A 10,564-nucleotide genomic window follows, 5' to 3' on the forward strand; every position below is an offset into this window, starting at 1 on the left:
GGCAGCCCTGTTGGTGTTATCATTCCTGCGCATGTTTAATGTCGAGAACAAAACGCTTGAAAAATGCCACAATCCACTGCGTGGAGGAGGGGGGGGGTGAACATTTATTTTAGATCACATCTCCCTCAATTGAAAGCATTTAATTCTGTTCACTTGTTTTGTAGTTAATTTCAAACTACTAAGTTTATTAGAACTGCTGGAACACATCGGGTGATTTCTGCCCAAGCTTCTTTGGCGTTCTTTATTAAATTTGTAGCTATGAATGTCCCAATACAGGTGACTGCAATGGATGGGTAAGAAAACTGAGCAGACGCGGTCAATGACACAGCGTCTTGGTTTCGCACGTTCTGAAAAAAAAAACGATTATCAGCAACGGTAATAAAATATAAGCACTCGCCTGTTCGTCTTGGTATACCTGGATGAAAACAAAAACTGTTACCCAAGCAAACATGAAATCGTTTATTCAGTGGTTATGAAAACACACAATAAAGTTACCAATATTTCTGCTTATGGGAACGCGACCATTATTGCACTTTTTCAAAGTAGACATCTATGTTAAATAGATGACTGTAATTGACGAAACAGTTGTGATTGCATATATACATAGATGCAGAATTCAGGTTTCGAAGCAAAACTTTCGCGGAACTTCATATTCCGGCTTGGTTACGCAAGGCTGACTCCAGCACAAGTTTTGCTTCCGTGGCCACTAGAATGAGGGCTCGGAATTTGGCGAAGATGAATTCGGAGCCTCACTCTGGCATACGCAGCAGTCAACATTTTTCTTATTCGCTCTTTGTGAGCCATGCAAGTCTTCACAAGGGGCTTGTCTATCTGTTCAAGATATGCGATCAAAGAACGAAGTGGCGACTTCATGGTGAAAAATGTGCCGGTACACCATGAATTGACGGCGGTAAAATGCTCTTCATAGTTTTTCAATGTTTTCATTACATCCCTGCTAGGATATACGAGGTTTTGTCCATCCCTGACGTACTCCTTGAGTGCAGTGAGGGAAGCATACTCATCGTCAGGGTTGCCAAGGAGAGCAGCCTTGCACTGCGCACAAGTTATGCATTTTAGAATTCCTTTCAAAATAAAACCGCCAAGGTAAAACAAGATACGGCACTCGGTTGACGTGAGCTCTTCAATGAACAGGATTTCCGAATCATTGATTTCATCGATTTCGTTTTCTGTACCTTCCTTCTTGGCGTGTGCAAGCAGATCGACAAGGTATTCCCGGTCGTCAAGCTCGTAACTTGTCGACCTAGGAGTGTGAAGAAAGTGGCTGACGCTGATGAGTCGAAGTGCGCACTTCGACTCATCAGCGTCAGCCACTTTCTTCACACTCCTAGGTCGACAAGTTACGAGCTTGACGACCGGGAATACCTTGTCGATCTGCTTGCACACGACTTCAAGTCGTACGCAGTGGGCACTGGCTTCATGAGCCGCACCACAGAAAAAAGGTTTTCTAGGCAGTCTTGCAACAGCCTGCTCGTGAGAAGGAATTCATACCCTTCACTGCCAAGAAGCACATCTTGAAGGCGAAGGACAGCCGTTGTTGCAATTAGGACCCCTGCTTGCGATGGCTTCCACTGAGATCCAGTGCCCATTTTGAGTTCTCTGATCGTGTCTATTGCCATACGCAGTGTGTCTAAGGCGGCATGATATTTAGTCATGTTTCTGCGGCTTAGCGCCATGGTGGGATGACGCGCTGACATAAGGGCGTACCACCTAGAAACGAGGTCCATAAACCACGCTGTTGTTTCGGCCTCTGGCTCAATCACTCCTTCTTTTATTAGGAACCGAATAGCTGGCGGGGCTTCGCGGAAGAGCTGGACAGCGACTCCAACTTTCATCTTGGTGAAGTGTCCACCACTAATGTGGTTTTCTGATAAATTTGGTGCTACCTTAAGTTCATTGGCAGCATCATAATCCAAGACGGCCTGTACATGCTCTAGTTTCACCTTCGAGGAAGGCAATCCGTTCTCGCTTACTGTATCATCACTCAGTGTGAAAACTTTAGAGCTTAGAAGCTGTCCTTTCAGGTTCTTAAGGACATGTGCTGGGTCAGAGATGAAAAAAAGTTCCTTCCCATCTAGGGTTGGGTGGGGTATCGAGCACGAAGTTGTTGAATGGCGGTGACTCGAAAAGCCAAATTCTCTCCACATAGCGCGGTTTGCTGCACCCATGTCACAGGTGACTGCCCGTACTCTTAGAGAAATCTGGCTGCATATCTGAACTATTTCCAGGACATATGTCTTGAGTACAGAGCCGTCCACGTGCCTACCAGTAAATTCATAGGCTATCACTTGCTTCCATCTTTGGTTTACCCCACCTAGCATAAAGACCAAAGCATGGTTGGCTGCCTCTTCAGGCTTCGAGGGCAAGGTCGTTCCTCCCAAAAGCACGTCTTCTCCACGGTCGAGTTCAAATCCGGGTGCTATCTCCATTTCATCTAGAAAGAGAACGCAGTCTTTTTCCACATCCTCCATTCCCTCTGCTTTGGACCTCATTACGTCGATCACTTCATGCAGGATACCTGGCAGAAACTTCAGGATCTCAATTCTTCTTGCTAACGTTCTGCTTGATGGGAGAGGGTAGCCAATCTTTCTGAGCGTTTCATACCCAGTGGTTCCACACGCAAATTTAATTTTTAGGCCTTGCTTTACTGTTTGCGCTGACCATGAATTGCCACGATTGTTGTTCCGAGAAAGGGCACGAATTTGGTCTTCATTTAAAAACTTCGTATTTCGTGAGAAATTAGCTGCCTCTTTCTGCAGCTTACGATTCTGCTTCTGTAGTATTTTTTTACAGTGTTCTTAGATTCTCTGTGGTGTTGTTTCAGCTTATTATTGGCTGCTGTGAGATCTGCTATCTTCTTCCAAAGCTCTGCTGCCCCAGAATCAAAGGGTTGGGTCGCACGAGCCACTGCAGTTTCTTGAGGCCGTACATCCGTGGTGGTCGAAGTAAATTGCTCACTAGCATTGCTTTTTTCTGTAGCCACCAATGTCCCATTTATCACTCCGTCTGACGATGAATCTGCTGGAGGATCTTCTTGCGTATTTAAGGGAAGGACGTTTGTCCCTTCTGGTGAAGAACCTTGTGCGGCAGCGTCATCACTAAATAATGCAGGCATGTGCACACTTCGGTCCCTCGGTGGTCTTCGCTCTTTAGGAAGTTCTGGAAGCATATAAATAAGGAAAAATAGCACATTACATATTTAAAATAGTGGTCCTTTTGCAAAACTCCGAAGTAAGCTTTTCTGCATTGCAAAGGACTCTTCACCATGACGGCCCATCCTAAACGTCAGGTGCAGCTGTTTTTCACCCTCCTTCAAAAAAAGGAGTGGCTAGCAAAACTGGTTCTAATCCCTTTATCCCGACAGCGTATCGTGTGAAGGAAAGGAACGCCGCATTGTTCAGACTATATATGTTTGCAGCATTCTACATTTTTCTGACTCCAAAGCTGGTTTGGCGGCCAAGGTGAAGGAATTTTGCTGTGCCAAGAAGCTGACCTCCAAAGTTTTGAAAAGGGTCCATAGAAGACGCGGCAGAAAATTTAACACGTATGCAAATCAACCACTTCATCACGTAAAATTTTCAAATGTAGACGACGAGGCGATAAGCAACATGGTAGCAAACACCAAGGTTAGGAGGTATCTGACCTTTGAATGGGAACACCGTTGGGACAGCATTGGGCTTGAGTTTTTTCCAACCGTCCGCGCGGTTTTGTTCGAAGCTCTTGTCTTCGAAATGAGCCTGCAGATGAATGTGTTATTGGAATTAGCCCCACATTGCCTGCTCGAGAATGAAAACAACAGCACGCAAGACAACAGCGTAGTCCAAATATATCAGTCGAATCAATCGAATGAGCTCCTTAATCTGCACATAACAACATATACTGTTTATCTCATTCACTGAATTAGTGCGGTGTCGTTGGGCGAAGCATAGGGCTAACAGGCAGCGCAAGCTACCCAACGCAGCATACGTGTCAAAAACTCAAAAAATCGTAAGTAAATGAATTCATGTTGGCTCCTAGACGACCCAGATGCAGAGTAATTGCCACAGCTTATGTGCCCTCGCTTGTGGTCGTGCTCTGTGCCTTGATTCGTGCCGGCCGCGGTTCTCTGACAAGCGCCTCGTAAAGGCAATTATTTTTTAATGAAAAGAAGCGGCGAAAGCACGTTTGGTACGCATTCATGAGCTTAAACATTGTGTCATGCAATTTCGGATGCAAACAGGCAAGCAGCAGACAATGACCGGTTCGGCGCGGAAGCGTGCCTTTTTATTTACGCCGAGCAAGATGAATAGTGCGAAAATGACATCTGACCAATACAAATCTTGTACTACACTTAGCTGGCTAAACGCAAAAGCGGTAAATCGCAACAAAAACAGCACTGAACCAACATGCGGCACTTACACTACAGACACATGAGGAGCTCGTCGGTTGCCACTTGTCACGCTTGATCCGGACCAGCCACAGAAGCCTTCTTTTCGAGTCTCTGGGAAAATGAAACATCCTCCAACCATTTCTCGCAATGGTTGGAGCATTGAGGAACACAACATCTAGGCATTGCACGGCGATGAAAGCCGCGCGAACGCAGGCACTTAGCAGTGACGCCCGCACGACAGCAGAGCGGCGAGGTCGGCGCGGGCAACACAATGGCGGAGGGAGCGCGCGAAAACAGTTTGAGGCGGCGTTATAGTGCTCTAGAATATTGGGCAGTGTGACGACCGGCGCCGGAGAGCGGGCCGCTTTTGCGATGACAAGAACCGGCTCCCGCGAGAGGGCGCGACGTGCAACAGGGGTGCCACGTTCGCCGCTCGGCGCGTAGCGCCCGCGGGATAGCGGGGGTACAGAGGAGGGGTACGGTTCTCTTTGGAGCGATTTTCAGACACTACGCAATTAGTGTGATAATTGATGAAGAGGAGACTTATTCCATGTGCTTAAACTGATCCCTGCCATTCTTTTACGTCTATCTGGACTCTGGAGACATTGTGCACGCTTGGGTAGTCCTTCGAAGCAGCGCGCGATGTTTGAATCGCTATCTGAAACTCTCAACATTTCTTCCTGCGGGCAGTTACAAATCGTCCAGATGAGCAATTTGTACTTAATGTTTGCAACGAAGCGTGGTGTTTTGCATTCGTTTTTCCCGTCAGGGAATAAAGGCTACTACTCATGAGCGCTATTAACACGCGGAGAAAAACAGTGTACATGCGAATCAAAGCTTGTGCTTCGTAAGGCCTCCTTAGGAACACTTATTTTTTACAAACCTTATTTACGAACACCTGCTTACATTTTGCAGCTTGCGCTTATTAATGCAGAACGACGTTTATCTTAAATCGTCAGTAATCTGTAAAATATCTCTTTAATCGGTGTTCTTTATGTGCCCTAATCACCGCTTATATAAATTACAAATACAGTGTGCGAGAAAAACACATTTATTCACTACCGTACTAATTTAAAGTACTTTGGTATTTACCGGCAAAAAAAAAAAACAATAAACAAGGTATACGCGGCTCAAGCATTTATTATTTGTTCGTGATTAACATATACGTATATCACGGACATTTGTTTGCGTGCTATTAACCAAAGGGTGAACCAGCTGTTTAAATGAAAAAAAAAAAAAGTCAAGTACAGCTACGGCATTACTTCAAATAAAATGTGAAAAATTAAACCTGTCACATACGTAATACGTTCATAGTGGGCACTTGAGTGCGGACGCTTTACTGGCATCGAATGGTACAGAGCAAACAAACAAAAATAAAAGCACTGATAATTGCGCGTCGAATTGGCAGGTATGATGCAGTTTTTGCGCGCACCGAGAGAAAGAAGAAAAATGCGAAAAAGATGACGAGCACCTAATAAGCAAGCAATTAATATAATGCCGAAATCGAATGCGGACATAATACGTGTTTATTCTTTGAGTGTGTGGTATGAAATATGAGTAATCGACTGGATATACTTGCAACTACTGCTTACCGGACTATATGTTATCGGGCTACTTGCCGCGGGTGCTCTTTTCAGTACTAACCAGACTATAATTGTTAACAAGGTTGATATTACACGTGAAATACTTCCAAGGGAATTTAATTATTTTCCCTTTGGGAACTCTTGTCGTGATTCGCTTACTTCGCAAAGAGCGAAGCCGCAAAAACACATTAAATTTCATTGCTTCAAGTGGGAGCTTTTCTGGTGCTCCAAGTAGGTAAACTTTTTGAACCTTCACATTTTATAGGAAGTTTGCAAAATCTGAAGTGCAAAGCAGTCGAAAAGGACCGTGCATCCGAGCCAAATTTTTGAGTAAATTGCGACCTAGCTTCTAACCTATAGCGCTATTTTTGTTCGTGGTGAGAAACCGTGCCGGCCTCACAACCTCTCTTTCGCAGAAGGATGATCTAGCGGAAGCGAATAAGCGTATACCCTATAGCCTCTGCGTCCTCTATTTTCCGTCGTTATTTCTTTTTCAAAGCTATTCTTTTTTTTTTATTTGTATGTACATAAAACAGGACTAGAGCGATCTTCTGGAAGCAATGACTTGCATATTACCGGTGGCTTGCGTGCCCTAGAATGGAAATATTTTCTTGAACAATTAGGTCATCCTACCTCCATGCGGGGTAGTCCACATTTAATTCATTCCAACTGAATGCCGACTTCCCTTGTGGCTTCAGTGACGTACTGTAGTCGGCATAGTTGGCGTGGGAAACAACGGAATATGCTATTTTGGACTGTTTTGATAATGGGGTTACTGTGACCAGTTTTAGTCAGCGCTCGAACGCACGTGTTGTATGTTTCACTTCTTCATACATCCTGCCTCCACACTGCCCTCTTTTCTAAACGACTGCATTTCTGGACGTGAATTAGGTGATTTAGGAATGCTAAAACAAGCTGTACGTCGAGTGAAGCGTGCTGTGCGAGTCGTACGCCGGCCCTCTCCAATTTGTTTTCTTCGGAGCCAACTCCTGTCATGTTACTTCCCCAAGGTCTTGTCGACGGCCAAAATGGAAAATAAGTAAGGTGATTGCTAACAGTACTGAGCACCGATTATCGGCATATTTGTAAAATCTTGTCGCGAACAGCTCGAGACGACGTACAAACAAACAAGAACGTACAGTCCGCGCGGTATCCGCCCCGCCGCACAGCGCGCATAAGCGGGGCGCTCGGATGGCTGACACACCAGTTGCTGGTGGCGCCCTCTGCGCTGCGGCGCCTCCGTCATCGCAAAAGCGGCCCCTCGCTCCCATGCATTTCGCGACGCGGTCGACACACTGCCCAATCTTCTAGAGCACTATAGCGGCGTCGAGTGGTTCAAAGGGTGACCTCACCCTAAGCGGGGGCGCGCGCATCACAAGCGCACGCGCCGCAGAGGAAACGCGTGGGGCGTCTGCTTCTGCGGCTCGTTTCCTGCGTGAATTTTGTTGCATCGCGTTGCTTCTCTGGCTGTTGTACTATGGCGCGTTGTTGAGCGAAGAGCGATTATTGGTCAAGCAGAAAAACACATGTTTGCAGAGAGCACAGTAACAGTTCCGTCCGTCTCGTATGACTTTCGCCCCCCCCCCCCCCCCCCCCCCTTCCTTCTTGTACTGAATGCTCTTTTCCTTCCTTTCGTTCTTTCTTCTTGCTTATTGCGTGCTCTTTCTGCTGCCTTCCCTATTCGAACCCTTCCCTTCTCGAAATACACTCAAAGAATGGTTGACTCAAACCATGGTTTCCTAAGCAACAGCACCGCGGAAGGCTTTCGGGTAACTTTGCAGTCCACAGTCGACCTTGTTGACTACTTATCTGCAAAATGCGGTTTTACATACATTATCACATAGAGACTGAGCCAAGACAAACTAGAAAACCTCTTCGGCATCGTGAGGCAATTTAATGGCTGCAACGATCATCCCACGCCGGCTCAATTTTTAGTGACAGTTAATGCCCTGGCATTTTACAACTTAGCGAAGCCCCCAAAGACAGGAAATCGTAATGCTGAAATTGTAAATGCCTTACTTGGAATTAGCCGTACAAGCGAGAAACCTACCCAGCTTCTTTCAAATCCTATTGATGAGCTTGAACGTTTGGTTGACGAGGGAAGGCTCGAGGACGTCGAAGCTACTTTGAATTCCCTTCTTTCAGATGACCATACGTCACTAGGCACAGTTCTAGCCGTCTCATAGCTTATATTGCAGGATATGTCGCTAGAAAGTTCATGAAGAAGTCAAAATGCAGTACTTGCTCGGCTTATCTCATTTCAAGCAAATCGTGCGCGGCACCAAAAGAAGAAAATCAATTTATCTCAAACTTCGACCACGGTCTTCTTTATCCGTCCTCGGAGCTTGCAAAGCTCGTGCACACGCTGGAAGAGTCTTTCACGGTATTTTTTTTTTAGTTCAAGAAAGATTAACGCAAATAGCATGCGTGAATTTGCTTTGTTTTTGCAAAGCGCAGAGGTTTTCAAGTTTGGTTGTCCTACTCATGACAAAGAAATGACACTTAACATAGTGAAGTTCTACGTCCTCATGCGATTGCGTTTTTATGCCAAGTCGCTAAACCAAGAGCAGACCTCTAAAGCAGAGCAGGTAAAGCACCTAAAGCTGAGGAGGTGCAAGTAATCATGCTTGAGGACTTTAATCATTCTGCCTTTCTCTTGTGTGTTTTCAAATTTAGAAGCTTAATTTATTCACGGCCTAGTACAGTTCATTAATATTCTTATATAGTTCTGTACAGTTTTATACGTTTGTACATATTCTTGCACTAAGTCGCGATTTTTTTTTTTTTTCACGTCGTCCATTATGTGGTTTCGTTCATTGCTATGTGCTCTCATCCATTCATTTCGTTTTGAGTAGGACTGCCAGTTCATATGTATTCGCCCACATTTAAATAAAGTCATCAGTAAGCGCTGGCATAATTTCTGTCTTCAAGCAATCTTCGCATACCTCTATTTACATGTGGCGTAAAAAGTACGCTAGCCTAGCCTAAAACACCATTCACTGCGTTTTCAGTACGTGCGAGCGTCGATGGAAGACTTCAGTCTAGCCCGCATAAACCGGTGCATCCAATATTAAAAATTTACATGATCATAGAAATGCGTTAGACATGCGTCATTGAACCTCCCGCTAGTGTTCGAGGAATAAAGCACCCAATACGTTCAGGAAATATATCTTGCCGTTGCAATTGTCAGTTCGTCGGCAATCTGTATCTTACATTGCCTGTATTTGTATTGCCGTTCCCTGACGACGGCCGCTTATTTTATAGGGAACTATAGTTGTTTTGTTCATGAACATAACCGTTTTATTACATTTAGACAAGCATGTGGGAGCTAAAGCGGCACAATTTATTGCTACGCGCCTTCGGAGTCCGATTGAACTAGCGGTGACGGTTCACCCAGCTGTCTGCTCCGCGCTCACTGCGCTCCTCCTGCACACAGCGTGTGTCATCGCTGAAACGACCAGCTCGACGGCGGCAGACGGCACACTTCTCAATTCTAGAACACTATACCCGCGGATCGACGGCGGCCGAAAAGAACACGCGGAGAGCGCTTTTTTATTGTATTTTTGGCCAACGTCATGACGTCATTGATCACGTGAAAAGCGAAAGCCCCGCCCCTAGACCGATTTGGTGTGAATGTAGCATCACCCGTGGCCATAGCATCACCCGTGGCCATACAAATGCCCGTGGCATTGAGCCAGCCGCGAGCGGAGACAAGCGGCGGACGGGCAACGAGCGTGATCTGCAGCACTGCGAAAGGCAGAGTGCCTTTCGCCCCTGCGCACTATAACAGAGAATCCGCCTTTTTCACAAGGCCGTTGTGCACATTGTGAAAGCAAGCCACCAGCCCCAGCTGCGCATGCGCAGTTTATATCCTCCGCTATCGGTGCAGTGGGAGCTGATCTCAGGGGCCATGTGCAGTTCATATTGGTGTGAGGCGTATGCAACAGATGGCGGTATCTGTCAAGTATACAGACCTCGCCATATCGCAGGTGGCTGCGTCTCCCAAGTTCCAACGATGTTTTCAACCAGTAGCAGACGAAATTTCAACCACTCCTACGGGGCACCACATCTTGTGAAAAAGGCAGATTGTGTTCCTACTGTCACCCCCGCCAATTTGGGGATGAGAGGCGCGTAGGAGCACAATTGCCTATTTTAGTGCACGTGATCCTGATTGGACCGGGGTACCTCTGCCTTTCCCAGTGATGCAAACATCTTGTGAGATGAAGTACAGGTGGCTTTGCTGCAACAGGGCAAAACAAATACCTAAAGGACAGAATTCGGCAACATAACATTTCGAAGGCTTCCACCACAAAATAAACTTCCAAGAAACATATCCGTCCTGTAGACTGAGGCCAGTTGTCGAAAAAGATACCTTTTTGAGCCAACGACACCAAGAAACATCAACCAGACAAGAGGCAAGCTTCCTGGTGCGTACACTGAGTATTCGCTCGTAACTGGGCGCCTCACAAAAGAAAAAAAATGACGTCAGCATGCACTGGGCTGTGACAATGGACCTTTTTCCAGAAGCGCACTCCTCTTCTGGCCGCCAGACGAAGTACAATTGACGGGACGGATTACCAAGAATTTGCGCAGA

General features: G+C 46.1%; 1 pseudogene; it reads right to left on the reverse strand.

Annotated features, from left to right (window-relative positions):
* Nucleotides 1–316: 316 nt before the first annotated feature.
* On the reverse strand, nt 317–4,570 carry LOC146180825 (uncharacterized; annotated as a pseudogene).
* Between the last annotated feature and the right edge of the window lie 5,994 nt (nt 4,571–10,564).

Source organism: Amblyomma maculatum, chromosome 8, assembly GCF_055883805.1.
Source record: "Amblyomma maculatum isolate TAMU_Amacu chromosome 8, ASM5588380v1, whole genome shotgun sequence".
NCBI classification, from domain to species: Eukaryota; Metazoa; Arthropoda; class Arachnida; order Ixodida; family Ixodidae; genus Amblyomma; species Amblyomma maculatum.